Source organism: Leuresthes tenuis, unplaced genomic scaffold, assembly GCF_036924035.1.
Source record: "Leuresthes tenuis unplaced genomic scaffold, fLeuTen1.0.hap1 SCAF_11, whole genome shotgun sequence".
Lineage (NCBI taxonomy): Eukaryota > Metazoa > Chordata > Actinopteri > Atheriniformes > Atherinopsidae > Leuresthes > Leuresthes tenuis.
In genome coordinates, this window is record NW_027325365.1 from 28,120,780 (window position 1) to 28,146,333 (window position 25,554).

Consider the following 25,554-nt stretch of genomic DNA (forward strand, 5'->3'; position numbering starts at 1 on the left):
AGTGAGGAACCTTGGAGTTATTTTTGACCAGAATTTATCATTTGATGCACATATAAAACTGGTTTCTAGGACTGCCTTCTTTCACCTTCGTAAAATTGCTAAAATCAGGAACATCCTGTTTCAGGGTGATGCAGAGAAACTAGTTCATACATTTGTTACTTCAAGATTGGACTACTGTAAATCCTTATTATTGGGCTGTCCCACATATTCTCTGAAAAGCCTCCAGCTCATCCAAAATGCTGCAGCCAGAGTTCTGATGAGAACTAACAGGAGAGATCACGTTTCTCCAGTTTTAGCTTCTCTTCATTAGCTCCCTGTTAAATTCAGAATAGAATTTAAGATTCTTCTCCTCGCATACAAAGCTCTGAATGACTGAGCTCCATCATATCTTAAATATCTCATTGTAAGGTATTTACCTAACAGAGCACTTTGCTCCCAAACTGCAGGTTTACTTGTTGTTCCCAGAGTTTCTAGAAGTAGAATGGGAGGCAGAGCCTTCAGTTATCAATTCAATTCAATTCAATTTTATTTATATAGCGCCAGATTACAACAATTGTCATCTCAAGGCACTTAAGTAATATAGTCCAATTCAAGCCAATTGGAATTCAATTCATTGGACTCCCCAGCTGGTCGAGGCAGATGGCCACCCTTCCTGAGTCTGGTTCTGCCAGAGGTTTCTTCCTGTTAAAAGGGAGTCGTTCCTTTCCACACTCGCCACAGGCACGCTCAGGACAGGAGATTGGACCGAAGACAAGTTTCGGTGCAATCTGTTGGTTTCCTTAGATAGGATATTGTTTTTTGAATTGGCTCTGTATGAATTAATTGGATTATTTTGAAATTATTTAATTGGATTTCATTGGATTATCATTACAATTAATTGAATTCCAATTGGCTTGAATTGGACTATATTATTTAAGTGCCTTGAGATGACAATTGTTTTAATTTGGCACTATATAAATAAAACTGAATTGAATTGAATTGAACACCTGTGCTGCCACACTGCTTCAGTCATGCTTGACTCTCTATTCTTTGGAATTCTGGATTCTTTGTCAACAGAGATCCAACAGATTGAGCAAAAGAATAATCCTGTTAATCTAAACTACCTTGGACAGAGAAATTTTAGCATCTATAGCTTAAGGCTGAAATTTACACCAGTGCATATCATTCTGTGCGACAAAACAAACTCATAAATCATCAAAATGGACAATCCACATGCAGCAATGTACTTCTCTCTCATAGTTTTGCTAGCAGGAGATGTTCAACTTTATCCTGGTCCACACACTCTTTGAACAACCAGAACAGCATATATAAAGGCAAAAAAAACAACAACTGTACAATGGACCAAAGCCCAACGTAAGAGAGACTGATGCGTATGACAAGCCACAACACAATGCTGGTGGCAAGCCAACTAAACATTCTCAATTCTTAATGTCAATCTCATCTGCGGGCAACAGAGCCTGCCCTCCAGCTTAGCTCTGGAGAAACTGGCGGGTCTCTCTCTCTGGACCATCTGGGCCAGCTGACAGACCACATTATTCAAGATTCTGGTGCAAAGGAAGCAGTGAAGGCTGGGCTAGAGCCTGGATGTGGACCATGAAGCCTATGTTGTGGACAGGTGTAACTGTTGTCTGCGTTGTGTTGCGTTTTTTTTAAGAAGGACCGACACTCTTTCAGCTTCAGAACTGGACTTTTATTGCCTTTTGTGTATAACAATATGGAAACTGACTGGTCAGCTCATGGTCAAGCACAGCACTCGTTCGGCACAACTTCGGAAAAGAAAGTCAGCAAGTTTAGCTTAGCCTTCGAGCTAAGATCGCAAACAATAAACATTGAATTACCCTTATAAAATAAAACCTTCTCAACACATCTAATTAAATGCAATGCTGTCGCCATCTCACTGAGCATAACATCCTAACTGTATTATTACATTACATACAGTTTCAGTATAATGTTGTGCTTTGTGTAACAAACTTACCATGGGCTCAATCCTCGTGTACTGGCACTGCACCTACATCACAACCCATATTTATGTGCTGAGGAGAGCCCTGCCAACCAGTGAGCGTCCATGATACACGAGTAAAGGTAAATATGACTGGCAGTCACTGTGGTAGTGGAATCAACAGCCAACCCGTTACACAGTCATATGGAAAAACAGCAGTTGATAACAAGGTGAGCTGCTGGAACATGGAGATCTATACACCTGTCAACGCCTGCAATAAACTACCAAAGAAAGTTCTAGTTAATGAAAAAAAACTTCAAGCAGTAACTAAACAAGGACGTTACTTGTTTTTCACACATATAATTATTGCTTTGGGATTACTCACATCCACCCTGCTAACGAATGAAGCCAGCTTCTGGTGGAAATATTCTGTTGTCAGCTGTACTGAGGAGCATGCATCTTCCATTAACCAGCAGCCTCAGAGGATAAAAGACCCCATTGGATAAACTATATTTGAGGGTAATGTTTCAGCAGACCTAGCCAAAGACTGTGTATATGTGCAGCTACCACTTTTCATTGGACCGTTTTAACAACTTGGTCCAGTTCAACGCTGGACTGATGAAACTGAGCCACAAAGAGGGATTGCTGTTACTTTCTGAAAGAGTAACATTATTGTTTCCACATTACTTCCACATTACAACAGAAACTTTCTAGTAGAACGGTTTTGTTCTGTAATTCCGACAACCACAACCTTCACAAAGTGATTTCAACACAACATCGGTCCTCTCCTCACTCTCGTTACCACATTGAGTGCCGTGTACCGCTGTCAGTATGTTAACATTATATTATCGGCATGTTTCTGGTCTCCTCGAACAACAGCTTAATGACATTAATATATAAAAACTCTAAATGCAGGGGGGGTAGACTAGACGCTCACCTCAGCAGAAAGGCGGACTTGTGCACTCGCTCAGTCTCTGTCTCTCTGAACAGAGTGCTGCAGCAGAGCTGTCTCACAAGGGGTCAGACAAGGGCCACTGTGCTTAAACCAACAGGTATTTTGACCAAAGCCTGTCTCACACATCTTAATGACGCCTCTAAAAAAGACCTTACAAATTTACCAATAAACCGCTGTATAAAAACATATCATTCAGTTAGTGGTTTGTCTGACCATATCATGGTACTAATTGTAAAAAATTATCAAAGAAGCACTTCATCCCGTACCTCAGTAACAATCATCAAACATTTAAATTTGAAGTTCCACAAAAACCACAAAGATCTGGTGACTGGGATGAGGTTTCTCAGCACACTGAAGTGAATAAATGTTGCAATGCACTGACATCCTGCATTAGTCGTGTTGTCAACAAGTTTAAAAGCCACAGAGGAAAACACAGCTCCGGTGGCTGAGTGTACACCTGTTAATGAAACAAAGACACGTTGCAGCAGACCTTTCTCAAAACTAGAGAGACACAGATCTATTATTATTAAAAAGGAATTAGTTAAAGAGTTGCGCATCTCAAAAACAAATTATTACTATCAAGTTCTATCAGAGGCCAAAGGAAATAGTAATGTTATCTGGAAACAACTGCACAGTTTAACTAAACCAAAAGATAATGTGATACTAACTTAACACCATCTCTGATCCTATTAGATTAAGATCAGATTTATTGTCATGCACATATATATACATACACAAAATTTTCCCCCCCGTTTTTAATCCATCCAGTTTGGCACCTGTTGAACATGCACACGCACATGCACAGAGTCACACACTCATAGAGACAGGTGCCATACACTGGAGGGTGGCAGCCAATAACAGCGCCCGGGGAGCATGAGGGTTCGGTGCCTTGCTCAAGGGCACTTCGGCTGTGAAGGTGCAAGGAGGTGGACTGACACCCCTCCAGCTGTCAGTTTCATCAATTCTTTTTGAGGAGTGAGAGTAGGAATCTAACCGCCGACCTTTCGGTTAGTGGATGACCCACTTTTGTCATTCAGTCCATCAAAACTCGTCACAAATTTTCAAAGCATATATATAGAATTTAAACAATGTATTCCTCAAAAATTATAGCAGAATTCTGTCCCTGCCTCTTGCTCAAGTCAATGTTTACATCAAAACTGGGCAGTGTCCAGATGGATGGAAAAGTGCTTTGGTTAGGTCTGTTTTTAAATCTGATATCACTGAAGAGGCCACGAACTACATACCAATCAATCTTTTTCCAGTCCTGCCTAAGGTGCTGGGGAGGGTTGTATCAGAGCAACTCTCACATTAGTTCGATACAAACCATTATTTACACCCTCCACAATTCAACTTCAAACATAATCGTTCAACGGGATCAGCTGCCTGTTCATTATTAGAAAACATTAAACAATCACTGCGATGGAGAATGCGCTGTTATGCATCGTGTTTGTGCCATAACCAGCTCATCACAAATGTAGAGGGACGTTGCTTCATCTTGCTCTTCGTTCACCATCTTTCTCGAATGCCTTAGTTTTGCTGTTGGTGGTGAAGACGTCAGAAGCAGAATTTATCATTTATAATAATGTACCTACTTTTGTCACCGTTCAGTCATCCAACCATCAGTAATTTTCCATTGATCCTGCTTCTGCCCCACTCAGCCAGTCAGCCACACACACCTGATCAGTTCACTCCACTCACCTGTGCACACAGCTGCCTCTCATCACATGCAATCAGCCCAGCATATAGTCACCAGCTCCACACTCTATCCTTTGCCAGATTGTTCTTTGCCATGCAAGTCTTTCCAGCGTTCTCCTGCCAGCCTCCCCGGTACCGACCTCGCCTGATTCCCTGCTTCGTCTGCCTCCTGGTAATTCGACCCAGCCTTCTGTCCCTGACCAAGAACTTTGCCTCTCCTCTCCTGATTCCTGTTTGCCGGTTTCTAAACCGTTTGTCTGTCTGCCAGAGTTTCAGTAAAGCCTTGAACTTTTTACCACTGTCTTCTGAGTCCTTTGTACTGCAGTTGGGTCCATACACCACCCGTTACAACTTTACTTGTCAATTTTTTTGTGATTGTTTTTGTGGAGACCTCTGGCCAAGCCAAATTTATAATGAAACTGAGTTATTTGGGGGTGGGTTGGGTGTTCATGCACAGTGATGTTAATCTGAACCAAACCTACTACTGAAATACATGTTCAGCTCATTGGCTCAGTCCAGGCTTCCGTTAGTCTGATCCTCTTTCACCTGAGAGCCAGTAATCTTTTTCATCCCTGATCACACGTACCACTCGTACGAACAGATTTGCTCTTAAGTTGTGCGTACGAGTGATTTAAGAGAACCAATTCATTCACCAATTTTTTCGTATTTTGAGTTTTCTTTCAGGTACACAGAATTTACAAGTGATCCAGACCTGTCATAGGAGTCACGGAAAATAGTCTGCTGTTATTCAAATCAAGTTTTCTTGACTAATGGATTTTATATTCAATTATTTAATTACTTTGAAGATATCAGAAATAAATATATACATTGTACCCCATAATTATGCTGACATTATTCTGTTCGACTTAAATTATGCATTAATTGAAGGTTAATTTGACTCAATATAATGTCAATGGGAAATGTAACCAGCTGCGTCGTGGCTGACTTGTATACTTTTGGATGCTTTAGTGCGTCAGGCTCTTGGAAGACCGCATATATTCCGAGACTGTGTAGATATCCTTGCGGAGACAGACGAATGGCAGACATCACGATTTAGATTGCCAAGGACTGTGCTGCCAATATGCAGCTTGCTAGAGCCACAACTCCAGAGAGAAACATGCCGATCAAACCCAATTCCACCACACGTCCAGGTCCTCACCACCCTTTTGCCATGGGAACCTTTTAGAGGGAGATTGGAGACAGATCAGGTATGTCCCAGTTAAAGATGGAGTGATTTTCCATCGGATTATCCATTGGCGATAGAAGGGAGGATCGTCTTTTTTTTTTCAAATGGCAATCTTTAAGGCGATCTTGAACCTGCACTTTACCGTGTACTAATGTTTCTCGTGGAGCAACATGTCTGCACACAGAGCCCTTTGATCTGTGAATATCAAACTCTTAATTACACCCTGTTGCATCTGTTTTTCCTTCTCACTTTTTTTCAGAGGTGCGTGCCGCAGACTCAGGCTCTCTTTGTCTCCTCTGTTCTTCATCTTCTTGCTTGTTTACGGTTAACGGTTTTCTCTGCACCACAAGAAGTGGTGTGCTATATTATCTTTTATTTTAGTCCCAAAAGAAATAATTCACGCATATATTTGAACAACAATAATTTTATTAAATCGAGGGATCAGCGTGCGTAACCCAGCAAACATGGACTGACCCGGACCTGTCCGAGAGAGCCCGATTGGGTCGTTTTCACTTCAAATCACTACTAGTGCGATCAGGCCCAGAATATGACCCTATCACAACCAATTACTTGCTCACGGACGGACTAAGTCCGAGACAGCCCAGTAGGGTCCTGATAGCTCATCTTAATTTTTCTCACGTGCTGTTCTCCTCGCTGCGTGGTCGGACCTAGGTCTCTGTCCAGTGGCGTGCACTTTTTGAAGGGCAGGGACAAAAAGAAAAAAAAGGGCACACATAGCTCGTCCTCACCACCGTAGAAGGGAACTTTAGCATGCTTTCTGGCTCCCAAAAGGCCACTTGAGGGCAGTTTAGCACACATTTTGGCTTCTATTGGGGCACTTTAGCACACGTTTTGGCTCCCAAGAGGGCACTGCAGCATGCGTTTTGGCTCCCCAGAGGGTACTGCAGCACGCGTTCTGGCTCCCGAGAGGGCACTGCAGCATGCGTTTTGGCTCCCCAGAGGGTACTGCAGCACGCGTTTTGGCTCCCAAGAGGGCACTGCAGCATGCGTTTTGGCTCCCCAGAGGGTACTGCAGCACGCGTTTTGGCTCCCGAGAGGGTACTGCAGCACGCGTTCTGGCTCCCGAGAGGGCACTGCAGCATGCGTTTTGGCTCCCCAGAGGGTACTGCAGCACGCGTTTTGGCTCCCGAGAGGGTACTGCAGCACGCGTTTTGGCTCCCGAGAGGGTACTGCAGCACGCGTTTTGGCTCCCGAGAGGGTACTGCAGCACGCGTTTTGGCTCCCGAGAGGGCACTGCAGCATGCGTTTTGGCTCCCCAGAGGGTACTGCAGCACGCGTTTTGGCTCCCGAGAGGGCACTGCAGCATGCGTTTTGGCTCCCCAGAGGGTACTGCAGCACGCGTTTTGGCTCCCAAGAGGGCACTGCAGCATGCGTTTTGGCTCCCCAGAGGGTACTGCAGCACGCGTTTTGGCTCCCGAGAGGGTACTGCAGCACGCGTTCTGGCTCCCGAGAGGGTACTGCAGCACGCGTTCTGGCTCCCGAGAGGGCACTGCAGCATGCGTTTTGGCTCCCCAGAGGGTACTGCAGCACGCGTTTTGGCTCCCGAGAGGGTACTGCAGCACGCGTTTTGGCTCCCGAGAGGGTACTGCAGCACGCGTTTTGGCTCCCGAGAGGGTACTGCAGCACGCGTTTTGGCTCCCGAGAGGGCACTGCAGCATGCGTTTTGGCTCCCCAGAGGGTACTGCAGCACGCGTTTTGGCTCCCGAGAGGGTACTGCAGCACGCGTTCTGGCTCCCGAGAGGGCACTGCAGCATGCGTTTTGGCTCCCCAGAGGGTACTGCAGCACGCGTTTTGGCTCCCGAGAGGGCACTGCAGCACGCGTTATGGCTCCCCAGAGGGCACTGCAGCATGCGTTTTGGCTCCCCAGAGGGCACTGCAGCATGCGTTTTGGCTCCCGAGAGGGCACTGCAGCATGCGTTTTTCAACAATTGGGCCACAAGGGGGGGGGGCGACCTGCTCCCACCCTGTGCACACCACTGTCTCTGTCGCTGTTATGCGCACTGTAGCGCTTCGCTCCCATTCAGGTCAATCAGAGCATTTTATGCGCTGCGGTCAGAGCAGAGACCCGTCGTCCTGTGGTGCAAGGCTGTCTCTCTCTGAAGCAGGGGATGAGGTTAGCTTCACTCCCGTCAGTCTTCACAGATAGTCCACAAAAGTTGATAGATTTTCTGATCATATTCTAGTTTGTTCCAGATGGCAGAGTTGCTTTTTTTTTGGTTGTTTTCTTTTGACCCGGCCTTTATTTGTTAGCCCCGACCATTATATGAAAACTGGCCATTATATGAAAACAGGCCATTAATTGAACCGGCTATTATTTGAGGAAATACATAAAAGACACAAATTTTAGTTGTAATAAGATGCATTGTCTTTGCAATTACTTTTCAGAATTTCAACGTAAAGTCATAAGGAAACTACTGGATATTGAGCACATCCTAAAAGCTTTGCAGTCAAAGCGTGTCCTCTCCCTCCATAGAATGGACACGGTCAGGGAGTTTATGGATTTGGAGGAGAAAGTGTCCAACACGACATTTCAGGAGCAATTGGTATTGCTATTTATCACCACACTCTTCATTCTTTGTGGACCCAGAAGAATTGTAATTTGAATAATGTTGAGGTTGTCAGGAACATCAACTGACTTTAAACATTGATATACACAGATTTCCTATCTGGCCAGTGAAGAAGGGAAAATCCTTGACAGACTGCATCCACAAGGTTTAGGATCAGTATGTACAAATTATCAGATTTAAGCAAGGAAAATTTCTTTAATGTGTTGGGAGGTTAAGATTAGTCATCAAGGGGACAGATGACTGATATTTTCAGTAAACATAAATATCCTGTTATCAGTCTATTCAATGGACGTTATCAGCACACATCAGTCCTGTACTGGATATTTGATATATTTAGTAGATGTATGTTTTCACAACCCTACTTTGCAAAACGGAAGAACCTGCTAACCCTAAACCACATTTCTACAATAACAGTTACAATATCTAACATAAACCAACATCTTTACATTTTTTAAACATCAATCATATAGATGAAGTGTAATCACTAATTCGGCTGCACTAAATATTTGTTATATTCAGTAGATATGTTTTTAAAACCCTACTCAAAACACTACTTTGCAAACTTGAAAGAACTACAAATATGGCGCTACTTTCTCTCAGATACAATACACGGCAAAAGGGAATTGTAGTTTCTTATAAAAATGGTCGTATTTCTTACAAATTGGAGTGGTAAATGCTACATCGAGGGTACAAGGAGAGATTTAAAGGGGTGGAAAACATTTTTATGTGATCAGATTTTAAATATGCAATTATGAAATTGGTGAAAATTAATTTTTTACTATATTTGATAGCGCTCCCACTTGGTGGCTAGGGTATAGTCTTTTCAAAAATGTCTTTCATTTTGTCCAACAACACCTCTGGTGTCAGCCTCGTTCAGGTGTAGTTTCTAAGATCTTTTGGTTGTCCAGCCTTTGGATTTCTTTTCTTTTTTGATCAGACAGAACCTTCAAGGTATTGATGATTTTCCCAATCATGTTCATAATTTTGGTGGCTGCCAGGTTTGCTAGCACCCACATTTTTTACGCATTACGTGACCAGACCGCCTTTATTAGGACAACAACCACACTGCTACAATATGCTACAAGGTAAGCTAAACATAAAAGATGGGAGCGAGATCAAGGAGGTACACCGACGGTAAAGTGTCATTTGATACCTTGAATGGCACTATAAAATGCAAGCTATTATTATTGTAGTGGCAATCACTTTAATGGGACTTGATAATGACAACTGGTGTGTTTGTTTCATAAAGGTTATAGACTGAACATGCTAAAATACTTTTTTAAATTGATGCTTACTCTTCTTCTGTACTTTTTCGTTTTTTGGTGCACCCTCGCCATAAAGGGGCTCCACTAACCCTCCCTCTACTGGCTCACTGAAATAATGGCCCACTGATAGGAATGGTAGGCCCCTACTAGCCCATATAAATGGGACTGATGTGTGCTGATAACGTTCATTGAATAGACTGATAACAGTCAAATTAGGTGTCCTGGAAGACACAGACTGGTGCAGGTCAACACTGACAATTTATTTGATTGTGTTTTCACTTGCAGTCAATCGGGGAGGGGCAGAGTAAATTCCGTTTTGATATGTTTCGTATTTCCACTCTATTTTACCTGTAAATATTATAATGTAGCTCTCGAAGTATTTATCAATTTTAGCATTTTAACTCTTTTTTTTTCCCTACAATTTACTGATGCTCCCCTGGTGGCCCCGATTTAAAAACCTTGCTTGTAGTTGTCCAATGAAGCCGGTGTTGACGTCCACTTCTGTCTTAACAGTGGGGTTTCTGGTGGCTATATAGCCCATCCTAGATCCACAGGTCCTGTTGCAGGTGGGACAGGTGTATGTGGTGGTGGTGGTGGTATTGCTGGCAGTAGCTAGTCTGTTGGGTCTTTTTTGCTGCATCCGGACCGTCATCTCCTCCTCAAGTGTTTGGTTCCCATTGAGGCACAGCTGCCATCAGCTGTTTTGGCTATGCTCACCAGTTCTCAGGCTTGATGTTGCACTTCTTAAGTGCTGTTTTCATCTGGTCTTTAAATCGCTTCTTCTATCTTTTTCTCTCTTCAGTACATGAAATTTCCGATGTTCTTTATTCAAACTGAATAAAAACAATGCTACATGATAACTCAGCATAATTTTCCCAGTTATTGCCTCTAGTTCAGAGTTTGATATTGTTTGTCTTTCTTCTATTTCAGATTGTTCACAAACAGCCTGATGGCTGACATGAACATGTCGGCTCTATATGGGTAATTACAATATTGTTATTAATGTTTTTATTGTCCAGGAATGAAAGTTTTCAAACTCTGACAGTGTTATTGATTTTGTGTAACAGATGCCATCAAATAGCTGATTATTTAAAACATGTCTAGGAAGGTCTAGTGGAGGGGGGTACAACAAAAGAAACCCGGCAAACAAGGTGGCTTTTGATACCCCTTAAATGGTGTCATGAAACCCTCTCCTCACCCCTTAGAGGGGACCTCCGGTATTTTTAAACCTAGACCTTATTTCTGTCATGAAATACGTTCAGAGAGGTGAAAGTCGGCGTCCTTTGGAAGATATTTAGATTCCTCGAGATCCATATAACGAATATATAAGTGATATAAGAGAACAGAAACACTTATATAATATAAGTAAACAGAGCATAGACGATGCAGCCTCTAAATAAGGCATTATCTGTCTTTATTTCACCAATACTTTAAGACGAATGAATGAATGAACGCGTACTATTGCAATATTAGCTTATAGCTTCCATGTTGTTGTCCTCCATGGATATAGGTGGGCTCAGGGGGCTTTCATAGGCGTCTACTTGGATGACATCATCAATACCCTCGCTTGTTTACTCCGTGCTCTGAGACAGTCAGCTAACTTCATATAGAGTTTGCTACTGCTAGTTTTATTCAACATGTTGGAATCAGATTTTGACGACGTGGATGACGATTTTGAGTATGATGGACGTCCTTACCGTTTTGAGCCAGAGTATACAGATGAGGAGCTCCTAGAAAGGAGGATGCAGAAGCAGAGAGAGGAACAGCGGGATGATTGGACCAATAGACTTTTATTTTTTTAGACCATCCGTCTGCTTTTTAAAACAAAATTTCTCATCCACGGGGCCAACCAAAGCGGTCTCATCAGTTTCTTCGTTCATGTTTGACTAATGTTCACTGTGGTTTGTTGTTGTCTGAAGTCAGTGGCGGTGCCACTGTATAGAGTATATTTTCTGGTTCAACTATGGGCTCAAATCAATGCCATAATTTCTATGTGAATATATATTCAATAAAACAACACCCTCCCACAGCTAGAAACACACATACACACTAGGGCTGCCACGATTAGCCAACTAGTCACGATTATGTGGACTATTAAAATTGTTGACGACTAATTTAATAGTCAACGCGTCATTTTTTCTTTTTTTTTTTCTTCTTCAAACTTTGTTTTTCTCTCAAAGCTGCTGCGGCACCTTCCACTGCTGCGTCTGCGTTTCTGTCCTTGACACACTTGCGCAGTAGTGGTAACCGGGGTCAGCCATGATGTCACAGAAAGTTAAACCAGACGGGCTCTGGTATCATGGCTACCCGGCAACGGAGCTCCAAAGTGTGGGAGCATTTTAAGAAAACTAAATGTGTGCAATGCAATATCTGCAAGGCAGGACTTGCCTTACATGGCAGCACAACGACGATGCACGAGCACCTGAAAAGGAAGCATATTGTTGTGGCTGATTGTGAAGAGGGACCGTCGTCTTGGTAAGCTAACTGGCTAGTTAGCTGCTAAAATTAGCGTAAACAGAGAGTTAACTTGTTACTTACTCATATTGATAGCTGTAAATGTTAACATTAGCAATGACGATTTGATTAATTAGCCTTAGCACACATATTTCATGTGTATTCTGTAACGTTATAACAGTGACGTGTTTCAATAGGAACGCTAATGTTTTTTCTAACGTTCCGTTTCAGTGCTAAAAAAGTATTTTCATCTTCAATGGACGGCTTTGTTACAAAGCTAGCTACATGCACACCTCAGCAAGCAAATGTCCTGACTGAGTCCATACTGAACATGTTGGTGTTATATTTGAGTCAGTGAGACCAAAACTTTTTGTGAATAATTCCTTAGTTTCAGGTGCCGACCTCATTTGATTTAAATGCAGCTATGTTTGATGCCAGAGACAAATGAAGGAAAGAAAAACCTAAAAAAAAAAAAACGTAAGTATTTATTTTTGTGTTGTTTGTTACACAGTTCTTCCTAGCTGCATATTTCATTAAAGGGTTAATGAACTATGATATTGTCTTTTTTGTAGTTAGCATATACCTAAAACACTCCAAGCTGACAGATAATGACGGTTATATAAGAGCAGCTGCATCCTGGTGTGATAAGCTGTATGTTCTACATTCAATTTACGTATGATCCGATTAGTCGACTAATCAAAAAAAATAATCAGTGATTAGTCGACTATTAAAATAATCGTTTGTGGCAGCCCTAATACACACACACAGAGACACAGACAGAAGGAGACAGACGGTATAGTTAATAGTTAAGTTTTCCTAAAGCCATATATAGTCTACCTAGGGATGTCAAATTATCGCGTTAATTGAGATTAATTCATTACAGCCATGATTAGCGTGTTATGTTTTTTAAATCGCGTTTATCTAATTTTTTATCTCTAACTTTACTGGATCTGTATGCTAGTTGCCTTTTTATAAAATCTGTTTTTATGCCTTGGGCTTTTTGTACTTGAGTTGTTGGGGGTGGAAAACAATGGTCAGACACACCCTGAAGTGGACATTGATTGGCTGTCATTGTGTTTGGGATGATTTAGTATAAGCTGATAGGCTCTTATTGTAGTTGGGAGGGCAAGGTGAGGAGCGGTGAGGAGACTTGAAAATGGAGGAGCATGTAAGAGTTGTCGGTCCAATGAATGGAAAATTTACATTTCACAAACTTCTCGACAGCACCATTGATAAATGTAGTGATCTGCCTTCTTTGTAAGGAGTTTGCTTACCACCGAAGCAGCTCAAGTTTAGCCAACCACATCAACGCAGAGCACCCAGTCCCGAGTGCAGCCACAGCTAACGTTAGCAATTTATCGAGCCATAGCAAAGCTCATCGCCAAACTAAACTCGAAGAGAACACCCTGCATATGAGCAAGTGTTCTTAAATAATACTAATAATTTATATAATAGATATGACAGTAAGTTAATGAATAGGGTATGCATGCTATGCAATTTGTTTAAAATGTTAATTGCTCATAGTCTGGCTCCATTTGAGTGCAGCTCCCTGGATTATCAGCTAGTGTCTATGTTTATGCATTTGGAAGACGCTTTTATCCAAAGTAGGCAGACAGGGTAACGGGGTCTTGCTTAAGGACCTACTGGCAGTAGCATCTTTCATGCAGGGGATTTGAACCCAGGTCTCCCACATGGAAGGTGGAAATCTTACCACTACACCGTGCAGTCCCCTTACACAGTGGAACATAGTGGAAGACGAGGGGTTAACAGAGGTGTTGCAAACGGCGTCCAATGACCCATCATACAAGCCACCATGCAGGACTACAGTGATGACCAAAATCAGCAAGATGTACGACGGCGAAAAGAAAAACAAACTTGAGATTTTGGTGGAGGACTCGCCCAACTTTGATGCTATAATCGGAGATCACTGGACCTCAGCTGGCAACCACAGCTATTTGGGGGTTGCCAACCCTTTATTGATGGTGAGTGGAACCTAAACTCGTTTTGCACTGACCGTCATGAAAACAGAAACCAGGCACTGATAAATGTGCCGAATAGTTCCTCAATGTGGCAAATAACTGGGGAATTGACAGCGCAGAAAACATGCTGGCTGCTATGAGAGCCCTTCCATAAGAGCACATCACCTGCAATGCTCACATTCTCCAGAGGACCATCACAGTTTGGGTTTGCCGGTGCCGCAAGACCGTTGGCCATTTCAAACAAAGCCCTGTGAGTACCACAGAACTTAACAAGCAACAAGTTGCACTTGGAAAAAAGAGTGCAACTTATACAAGATGTACCAACCAGATGGAATTCGACAACGGTCTCACGCCTCCTACGCAACCGGATGAACATTAAGTAGTTACTTCTAAGTACAATTAAATTGGAAATCAGTTACACTTAAATTTAAATATCCAGCTAAGTTTCAAACTTATCCACCTCTGCAGGTATGTGACTGAGCTGCTGGGTGGTGAGGCCTACGTCTCTTGCTCTGTCGTGCTGCCTGCTTTTCGACATCACTAATGATGATCCAGCCTACGTGGTGAAGTTCAAGAATGCCTTCCAGAGAGACCTGGCAGCACGGCGACCTGTTGCCAACGAGACATGGTTCAAGGTGGCCACAGCACTGGATCCACATTTCAAGGATTTGAAATGTCTTCCAAGAGAAAAGAGGGAACAAGTAAAGACTATAAGGATAACCTGGACTAATGAGTCCAATTTTATCAAATCAAGCTTTATTTATATAGCACTTTCGACTCAAGTTCAGTGTTCAATACTTGTATTGATCAGAAAAGTGTTCTTATTGTTTTTTGATGTGTTAACTTACAGCAATTTATATGGATCTGATGTTTTATCTCTATTTTCTAATTATTTGGAGATTGAAAAAAGTTTGAAACTAAAGGTTACAGGCAGTACTGGGGACTAGTCTCAAATACAGCGGAATGTAAATGACTAGGACTGCATCTGTTCAAATCTGTTAAAAACAATAAATTACTTTATAAAGCTATTTCTTATGTTAAGCTTAATTAAGATTATGTGGCTTATGAAGTTATTTATCAATCTTTTGATCTGCCACTATAATTTAATGAATTTAAATGAAAACACCTCAGGTTGAGGGCTTTTCTCAGCAATTTTTAGGTGAGATTTAAAAAAGGGATTAATTAGATCAATTAATTACAGATCATATTTAATCAATCTCTTCATTTTTTTTACATTAAAACTCACCAGGTTGAGATTTTCAAATTAGTACAATCCGCCGGATTTTGTGACGAGCATGCACTCAAAGTGCGCTCACATGAGTGACGTACGTCATGTGAGTGACAGGAGGCGCTGTTGAACTCCGCACTTCTCTTGGTTTAATGGTAGGGCTAATGGTAGGGCTAACACAATTCTTGGTGGGGCTATAGCCCACTAAGCACTACCCTGGCGCCGCCTATGTATAATCGGTATGCTTGAAACTCATCCAGTAAGAAAAGTTCCGTGTAAGTGCGTTAATTTTTTTAACGCATTCATTTTTAGTGTAATTAATTAATCTTAATTAACACGTTAAAGTCCCGGCCCTAATTATAACATGTGTATACCTCTTTTTTTATAGGTTTGGTCAACATTTAGAGTGATAAATCATTTAATCACTGCAGATAAGACAGAAAACAAGAAAAAATCATGTCATGAGACCTTTAATTGGATAAATCAAGTCACTTTTTTTCATTAATGATTACCTACAGTATTTCTATTATATCTTAAAATGTGTATCCATATATTTTTTCACTTTGAGAGCAGGATTCCTTGTTTTCATGCTCAGATATTGTGTTGCTCTCTCTCTCAAAACTTTTGTCCTCATACTGAAAAGGTTCCTGCTTATACGCCAGTGTTCAGCTTCAATTCTAACCCGTGTTTTTACTCTCAGATACAATTTCTCCTCTCAAATTTTCACTGCTCACGCAAAACAAAAATCTCAGCCAATATGGTGCCAGATATGATGCTCTCATAGCTTCCCTTTGGGTATTTTTGTTTTAATGACAACACTTGATAGGCAAAGCTACATGCTTTTAATCGAGACCTTTAGCTGTTACATTTGTCCTCCCAAACATAATCAAACACCGCTGTAAAGCTCTATCGATAACAGAACTGATGACGAGCTGCCAGAGAAGATCTGAGTAGCTTCACATTTAATATACAACATAATATTTAATCTGTTAGCTTTATTTTGGGGCAATTTCAATCTCTGTTATTGCTTCATCTGACCAAGAATTCCAAAGCTCTAATCATTTTTAAAGTCTTTATGTTTACAATGTAATTGTCACAGAGAATACTGATAACACTGAGCTAATCATGTCTGGCAGTAGCTGTCATTAGATCAGATGTTGCATTAGGTTTCAGAGTGAGAGTGGATGAGCAACATTATCAACTGCAATGAGAATTATGATTTTTGATTGTACAGCATGCTTTTTAGGTAGCATTTTGGGCTGGTGTAACCTTAATGTTCTTGTCATACAGAAACAACAACTCCTGATTGAACACCACAGTAGTGACTACAGCCTGATGTTATGAAACAAAGCTAATTGCAAAGCTTTGTTAGATTCATAAATTAAGTGTTAGTCATACCCAAGTCTTAGCTTTAAGTTTTTTACTGCTTTTCAACATGAATAAATGAAAAACAAATAAATGGAGCTTGAATGTTAAGATTTATTGGTTAATAGCTGCTGGAATATGCTAATTGTATTCTTACAGAAACTGAATGCTGTCATTTTGATATATGATAAATTGTTATGTAATTTAAGAGCAGCTTAACTAACAAACTATAACAAAATGTGAATCATTAAAAAGGCAAGACAAGCATTGTATGAACACAAAGAGCACAAAATTACGTAGTGCTCCATCAATAGAGATGACAGATCCGGGTGCCCAATCGTGAACTGGCAGTCCGTTTGTGAACTTTCCACTTAGCATCTGGTTTACAAGCTGGTCCAGCTGGTTTTCTTCCTCATCGTGGAAAATATCCTCTTCCATCCTAGGCTCCTTCAAGTCCTGAATTAAAAGATGAGATATTGGAGGAAGGCATGGGTAGAAACCATTTGTTGTACAAAAGTAGACTTAACCTACATGAACAAAGACAATGTATGTGCACCATGTCAAACCTGATTTTGCTTAATTACTTTTGTTAAATTACTATACAGATATATTAAATGAATAAAAAATTATTTTTACATTTCTGTAGAGGTCTTCCTTTGACCCACTTGTTTGTCATTTACTGTGCCTGTTGTTGAGCACTGTTTGAGTGACATATACACATAAGCCATGCTTTCTTTTACCTCAAGAGCCTCGATGAAGATTCTGCCCCTCTGGTCTTCATCCTCTCCACCACGTGTGGTGTTTGATTGATGATGCTGGTAACATCTTGATGGAAATGAGATCCATCATTCACAACAACAAACCGGCAGGGGGCTGGTTGTACTGCTGGATATAAATGGAGCTCAGTGCAGCATCAGGTTACTGTGAACAACATGAAAAGAGTCAGTACATTTAAAATTGCTGTCATGTATTATTATAGATTCTGTGTAAGGATGAACTGACAAAAACACTGCTTGTTATGTTTGAAGCTTACTTACTGTATAAATTATGTAAAATTACGTAAAATTGTTTTCTGATTGTTTTACCAATTGTTTGTTAATAAAATAGTAAATGAAAAATTATTTTAAAATTCTTGTGAATATCACACGGGAACTACATTTGCATTAAAAAATACACTTGTGGCCTTATAATCTGTATAACAGTATCCATCTGTAAACACAGTAAACCCTCTCCACACCAGTAAATGTGCTCACTGATTGCTGTGATCACAGATCACCTGCAGTCAATCAGAGTGGAAAAGCTTCCTGTGTCCCAAAAAATTATGTTCTTAATTAATTGAGATGTAAACCTGCTTCTTTACATGTATTTTTGTAAAGAAGCCAGGGTGTGTGCCGCATACCTGTTCAGGTAGTCTTCCTTGTATTGTGCAGATGGGTTGATCCTTATATGAGCTCCACCTCCGCTACCCCCACATAACTTGGGGCGCAGGAAAAAACCTGCTGGATGATCAGAGTCATCACCGCTCCCCACATCTGCTGCAGGATCGTGTACAACCCTCAGGTTGGTTGTCAGGATGCCACATTATCTGATAGATGACACCATAGACTGTGGTGGGGGGGTTATCAAATACCTCTTAAGCTTCACAATAGGTAGCAACACTCATCAGCTAAAACAAATAAATGCTAACTTCCAGCTGCATTAAAAGGGAAGATCAGTGGCTTAGCAAGATAACCCTGAGTCTTCAGTGTCATTTCTTACAGGGGTGTATCACTAAGGCAACTTATGCTGGAAACCTAACCTGCTCCAGATCAGGTTTGGAGATAAGAGATCAACTCATGTAAAAGCATTGCCTCCAGACCAAACAATACTCCTGAAAATTTAAAAAAATAAAGATGTCAGTTCGTGATCATTTAGTCTTCTGTCTTCCAGAATAAAATCATTTATGAGAAATGTCTCAGCAGAGGAGAAAAAATGCAGCTGGGTCTGATGTAACTTTGTTTTTCATCATGTCATGTGTGAAAGTAGATTTAGCCACATCTGATACACCTCTGAGCTAGCAAGGAAGGCAAAAACTCTCCCACCTTGTGTGTGCTTATCACACACGCCAAGCTGGCACTGTGGAACTCTCCACTCCAACCAACTGAGCTGTTATCCCTCAGCTGATTCTGCAAGGTCAGCTGGAAGTATGTAAGGACACAGGGATGCGTGAATTATGAGGAGAAGCACCAGCAGCTAACAAAGATGTCTTTTTTCCACCTATAACACTCAACCCCCATGTGAAAGAGCAGAAACTGTTCACTGTAAGGCTTGTTCTTATTGACTTTTAAAGAACGAATGTAATATTTTTCTTTAGTAAAATGAATGAACTGTAAAATATTTCCTTGTTAATTCCTCTTACAGTTTATGAGAGTACAGCCTTTCATACTGTTTGTACATTTATATTCATTTCCACTTCCATCTTATGTTTTCAAAACTGATCAAAAATAACTAGACACCTAAACCTCTTAGTCATGATAAGTGAAAAAAAGTGAAGACACCATCAAACGCAAGCGAAAAACCAATTGGACCCAGGACCAATTGTTACTGCTGGTCCAGTTTGTGCTGGAGAGGAGCTGGATTATTAAGGGGAAATTTGGCTCTGGGGTTACCAGTAAAAATAAGCGAAAGGCATAGGAAGAAATATGCTTCAGCATTTCCTGCGAATCATGGGTAGATCCGGGCCACTTTGCATCAACATCAAGAATGTTAAAATTTGCATCAAAAACAACCTGCGTGTTGATGGAGTGGACTTTCTTTCGATTGACAAACAAATACTCGTCTATTGATGATGCAATTATTTTGATATACATCCCGTCAAAAGCACTGACCACACCGGGCATGCCTGCAATTTCGGGGATGCAATAACTTCCCTGACTATTCAGCAACAGCAATTGTTGCCAATTAGCCTTTATCTTTTCATCAATTCGCAGTCCTCCACTGCCTCCAAAACATTTAATCTTGCTGCAGCCATTTTCTGATTCTTTGGGAATAGGTCTTTCTGAGATAGGAGTCCTCTCGAGGACTTTTAAGCTCTGCTACTTCTAGACCTAAAATCCTTTGTGAATTGCTCTTTGTGAAAAAAATTAGGAATCCTAAATTTAAGACTGACACGCCCATTATTTTTAGGAGTTTCTCCTAAATTCGCCAGTTAGGAGCTACTTTTAGCCCTAAGATCCTTTGTGAATACGGCCACAGGTCTTTTACCCTGGTGAGGTGATCGGTATATTCACAGATGTAATTTAACTTTTCCAGATGAGGGTGAACTACATAAGTGTGCATATTTAAATATACAAAGTGTCCTAAAAATGCAGTAAGTGGGGTGGGGAAGTTAATCTTTGGACATTTTCTTAATTTATACAATATTCTTAAATCTTAACTACCGTATTTTCCGCACCATAAGGCACGCCTAAAAGCCTTAAATTTTCACAAAAAACGGCCATGCGTCATATAATCCGGTGCGCTTTATGTGTGCACCAGATTCCAAAATCTGTCATGGATACCGCCATTTTGAATTTACCGCGGAGAGCGCCGAGCATTCATCGGGGCATTAATCCCCCTCACCGCTCTCCCTTTGTGCCGCTCACCGCCACGTTCACTTTTGCCGCGCCTCTTGAATGTCAACTGGCCACTTTCGTAGCTCGCTTTGCGTTTGGTGTGAATCCAGGGTCAGGCGGATCCCAGCCATTCACTCTGAATGGGGCGAAGATTGTATCGAGCTCGTACTTAGCGATTGAATCGTGTCATCATTAATGCTTTTGCCCATGTCCCAGTGAGTGCCTGTTCTTACTGACCGATGTGCAGTTTATAAGTTCATAAGTGTCAAGACCGTCGGACCATTTCCCGCTGACACAGGGACATAATACATACACTACGTGTGCTGGCTGCGATAAACCAATCAGAGAACATTAGGTAATACGTACGCCTTATTATCAGGTGTGCCTTATGTATGGGTTAAGTACAGAAATGGACCCCATAATCGAGGGTGCGCTTTATAATCAGGTGAGCCTTACAGTGCGCAAAATACGGTACTTTTTTTGGTTATATATGATGGGGTGTTTGGGTCTTTCTTTAATGTCTTCACTAAGCAGTTCCCAAACTTTTTCTCCAGGGCCCCCCTTTGTCATAAGAAAAAAATTCAAGTCCCTCCAAATTTCCAAACAAAATCAGGCAGTTTCTTTGATTACAATTTTTTTCCTAAAGACTTGACTTAAATGCTACTGCCACTTAATGTGTGAACTTGATTTTTTTTCCTTGTTCCATTCCATTTAAGATCTGCTTCTTTTGAGTAAGAGTTAATGACCATGAACAACTGGTCTGCAGTGGCTCTGTTAGTCACATGTTTGCAGCAAAGCAAATCTTTCACATCTTTGGCATCAATGAATCGGACATAGGTTATTAATAAAGTCTATTATTGTTGTTTTTAACTTATTGTTTTTTGTTGTCCTTGTTCTTGTTCTTTCTAGTTGAATGTTTGTTATGTTTATGTACATTGTGAGCTAAGAAAAAAACTGAGTCAAATTCCTTTTGTGTTCACTTACTTGGCCAATAAAGCCAATTCTGATTCTGATTCATCCATCTGCAATGCAAAATGTCTCGTGTCGTGTCATGTAGCTGCTCCTCTATATATATTTTAACAGGACATAAATGTGCCTTGACATAGTATTGTTTGACAGAGGATTAGTGGCTGCTTCTTCATCAACCGTAGTTGAAACCACATGAATACTTCTACTTTGGACAACTTTATATGAGACTTTGTAGGAAGCGAGTTAAGCATTTGATGGGACAGATACTGTTTTCGGGAAGCAGCTGTGTATGACAGTTGAGTCTCTTTTTTTAAAGAAATCAACTGGCTTTTCTTTAAGTTCAGGATGAGAAGTCTCGAAGTAGTATCATAACTTAATACTGTCAACTGCTAATATTTTGAGACTTACACCACACTGTGGTCTCTTTACTTCCCACCGTTGTTCTAATGAAACCCAGGTATGCCTCGTCAAATTTCTTTGTCTTGTTGCAATGTTTGGCGTAGAGTTGTCGTCCGTTGCTTTTTGTTTGTCTGGTCGTCTTTTCACAAAAACCTGCCCATAGTTTGCTAGCAGTGTACAAAATGTACATTTTATTTAGCCTGGCTGCATATTTAGCCTCTGTAATAACTCTGAGCTCCTCCCTCGGAGAACCGTTCGGAGACCCATTGTTTTTATTCAAAGCAAATTTTTAAATCTGATTAATCGGGTCAGAAAGCATGACATCATGTTTGAGATCCTTAGTAAAGTAGAAACATTTAATCAAGGAAGAAAATGTTCACAGAGAAGTTTCTTTTTTCCAATCATCAGGTGATAGCCCTGTCCCAGGTAAAAAAAAAAATCTCTTTGTTTAAAAAGAAAGAAAAAGCTCCCCTTAAAAAACATTTAAATTAGAGGTTGGAATGTAATTTGTTACATTCCAACCTCTAATTTAAATGTTTTTTAATCTCGTTTTATTTGGTGGATCTGCACAAAATAGTCTAAGATGGTGAAGTGAAATAAAAAAAAATAATAATTTAAAAAAAAAAAAAAAAAGAAGAAAATTGGCATGTGCATATTCAAAGATTCAAAAATGCTTTATTAATCCCAGAGGGGAAATTATTTTTGCAACAGGCAGCAGCTTCACGCACATGCGCCCTTTTTAAAGAGTTGCACAGGGGGGTGGGGGACAAGAGAAGAGGAGAGGGAGGAAAAACACAGCCACCAGGCTGTACTCCATGGGGAGTACAATGCGGGGCTGGGAAAAAAAAAACCTTGCAGCAACATCAGAACAGGAAACATAAGCTCACCATCCAACATAGAACTCAAAACATAAACAAACATTTGCTCACTTCACACATAAAAAACGCAAGACAACTTGAAGGCGTATGTATCCAGCCCTTTTGCTACGAAGCCCCTAAACAGTTCTGGTGCAACCAATTACCTTCAAAAGTCACATAATTAGTCAAATGAAGTCCACCTGTGTGCAATCTAAGTGTCACATGATCTGTCAGTATAAACACACCTTTTCTGGAAGGCCCCAGAGGCTGCAACATCACTAAGCAAGAGGCATCACACCATGAAGACCAAGGAGCTCTCCAAACAAGTCAGGGACAAAGTTGTTGAGAAGTCAGGGTTAGGTTACCAAAAAAAATGTCCAAATCTTTGACGATTATCCGGGGCACCATCAAATCCATCATCTTCAAATGGAAAGAACATGGTACCACAACAAATCTGCCAAGAAAGGGCCACTCACCTAAACTTAGAGACTGGGCAAGGAGGGTATTAATCAGAGAGGCAGCACAGAGACCAAAGGTAACCCCGAAGGAGTTGCAGAGTTCCACAGCAGAGACTGGAGTATCTGTCCATAGGACCACAATAAGCCGTACACTCCATAGAGATGGGCTTTATGGAAGAGTGGCCAGAAAAAAAGCCATTACTTAGTGTTAAAAATAAGAAGGCACGTTATCAGTTAGGCAAAAGGCATGTGGGTGACTCCCCAAATGTATGAAAAAAGCTGCTCTAGTTAGATGAGACTAAAATTTAACTTTTTGGCCACCGAGGAAAACGCTATGTCTGGCGCAAAGCCAACACATCCCAACACCCCAAGAACACCATCCCTACAGTGAAACATGGTGGTGGCAGCATCATGCTGTAGGATGTTTTTCAGCAGCAGGGACTTGGAAAAGATGGGTGGTGTTAAATACAGGGATATTCTTGAGAAAAACCTGTCAGTCTGCCTGTGATTTGAGACTGGGTGTTACGACTTGTGTTTTTTTTTCATTAACTTTATGCAAATTGCGGTGTGCAGGTGCCAAGCACTTGAAGAGCCCGTAGAGGATTGGCTACCGGGTAGTGAACTTCGCAATAAAGACCTAGAATGATGATGGCAAGGGGACTCATCTCCCTCTCCTCCCAACCAGCCACAGCGTTGCGTTCTTTTAATGTGTGAACAAACTTGCATTTTGGAGTTTGTAATGTTGGGCTGCCATATCATTTTCTTGAGTTTTCTCCTGTTTTGTTAGCCTCGGGAGGTAAGTGGTTGTCTTTTGTTTTGAAGTTGCTTTGTTTAGGTCAGTTTCCCTTTTGAAGATAGTTTTGTTTGTTTGTTGTTTTGGCCTTGGCCCATCCTGAAGCCTATTAGTTTATCTCTAAGTTGACATTATATTTATTATATGAATAATGTCTCCATGGCTGCTTGAGGATTGAGGAAAATGGGTCACATTTATGTTGTGCCTTGGTTACCCCTAGAGGGGGCATAACGCTGGGACAGAGGTTCACCTTGCAGCAGGACAATGACGGGCACAAACTGCTAGAGCAACACTCGAGTGGTTTAAGGGGAAACATTTAAATGTGTTGGGATGGCCTAGTCCAGACCTCAATCCAATTTAGAATCTGTAGTTAGACTTAAAGATTGCTGTTCACAAGAGAAAAGCATCCAAGGAGCTGGAGCAGTTCTGCCTTGAGGAATTGGCAAAAATCCCAGTGGCAGGATGGGGCAAGCTCATAGAGACTTAGACTAAGCGACTTGCAGTTGTAACTGCCGCAAAAGATGGCTCTACAAAATATTGACTATAGGGGGGGTGAACAGTTATGCATGCTGAAGTTTCCTGTTATTTTGTTCTTTTTGTTGTTTGCTGCACAATAAAGAAATAATACATTTTCAAAATTGTAGGCATGTTCTGTAAATTAAATGGTACAAACTCTCAAACAATCCATTTTAATTCCAGGTTCTGAGGCAACAAAACATAAAAAAAATGCCCAGGGGGGTGAATACTTTTGCAAGGCACTGTATCATGATACATAGCTTTGTTATACCAGTTAGGACGATCCATGACCACAAGTGTTAAAACCATTTAACCAGTAAGCCCCTCGAGGTGAAATTGTGAAGTAAAATGAGCACATCCACAAGAAGGCAGTGACATCAGCATCATATTGGCTGAGGTTTTTGTTTTGAGTGAGCAGTGAAAATCTTAGAGGGGAAACAACCCGTGAACACACAGAGGACACCTTGATGTAAGGAGAAGGAATCAAACTGGAGAGTTACAGTTGCACATGCAGCATTGTATCTGAGAGCAAAAACAATTGTTAGAATTGAAGCTGAACATACTTTTTGGGTATGAGGAAAAACATTTTAAGAGACAGCAGCACAATATCTGAGCATGAAAACAAGGAATCGTTCACAAGGAATCTTGATTAAAGGTAATCATATACTCCCATAACCTTTTTAAAAATTGTGGTGGGGGGTAGTGTCCCAGTAAAACTTTATGTCTAACAAAATCCCTGATGCATACTAATATTCAGGGTCAGGCTGAATATGTGTTACCCAGTTTCATGAACTATAAAAGGAAAGAAAAGAATATGACATTAAACAGTTTTAATCCCTACCTAAAACACTGTCACACTGGTATCATGACAGATGTACACCAATCAGCCAAATCATAATAACCACCCACCTAATACTGAGAGGGGTCCTCAACACCTGATGGGGTCCTGCAGTGCAACAGAACCTTTAGGCCTTGTTGATGGTGGCATTGTGGATTGACCACAGATCCATCAGATCCCATCAGACAGGTATGTGGGGAGTTTGGAGTTCAGATGAACACGTCAGAATGTCATGGTGTTTGAGTACATCCTTTGACACGTTTTGTTGTAGGGATTGCTGTCAAAGTAACATCCGAGTGAATGTCCGCATGCAGGTTTTCCCAGCAGAACATCATGAAATGAGAAGTGTCACTTTACCTGACAGCGGTTTTAATGTTGTGGCTGATTAGTGTACAACAGCAAGTGAAACTTTGTAACTTTGCATTCAGTGATTAAATTATATTAAGGTGTGAGTATAAAAAGTGCACAAACAGAACC

At 41.1% G+C, this 25,554-nt stretch overlaps 1 protein-coding gene across 1 annotated transcript in view; it reads right to left on the reverse strand.

Annotated features, from left to right (window-relative positions):
- The window catches only part of LOC140318434 (storkhead-box protein 2-like), a 63,598-nt gene that overhangs the window by 36,835 nt on the left and 1,209 nt on the right, over positions 1–25,554 (reverse strand). The gene's annotated exons all lie outside the window — the stretch shown is intronic.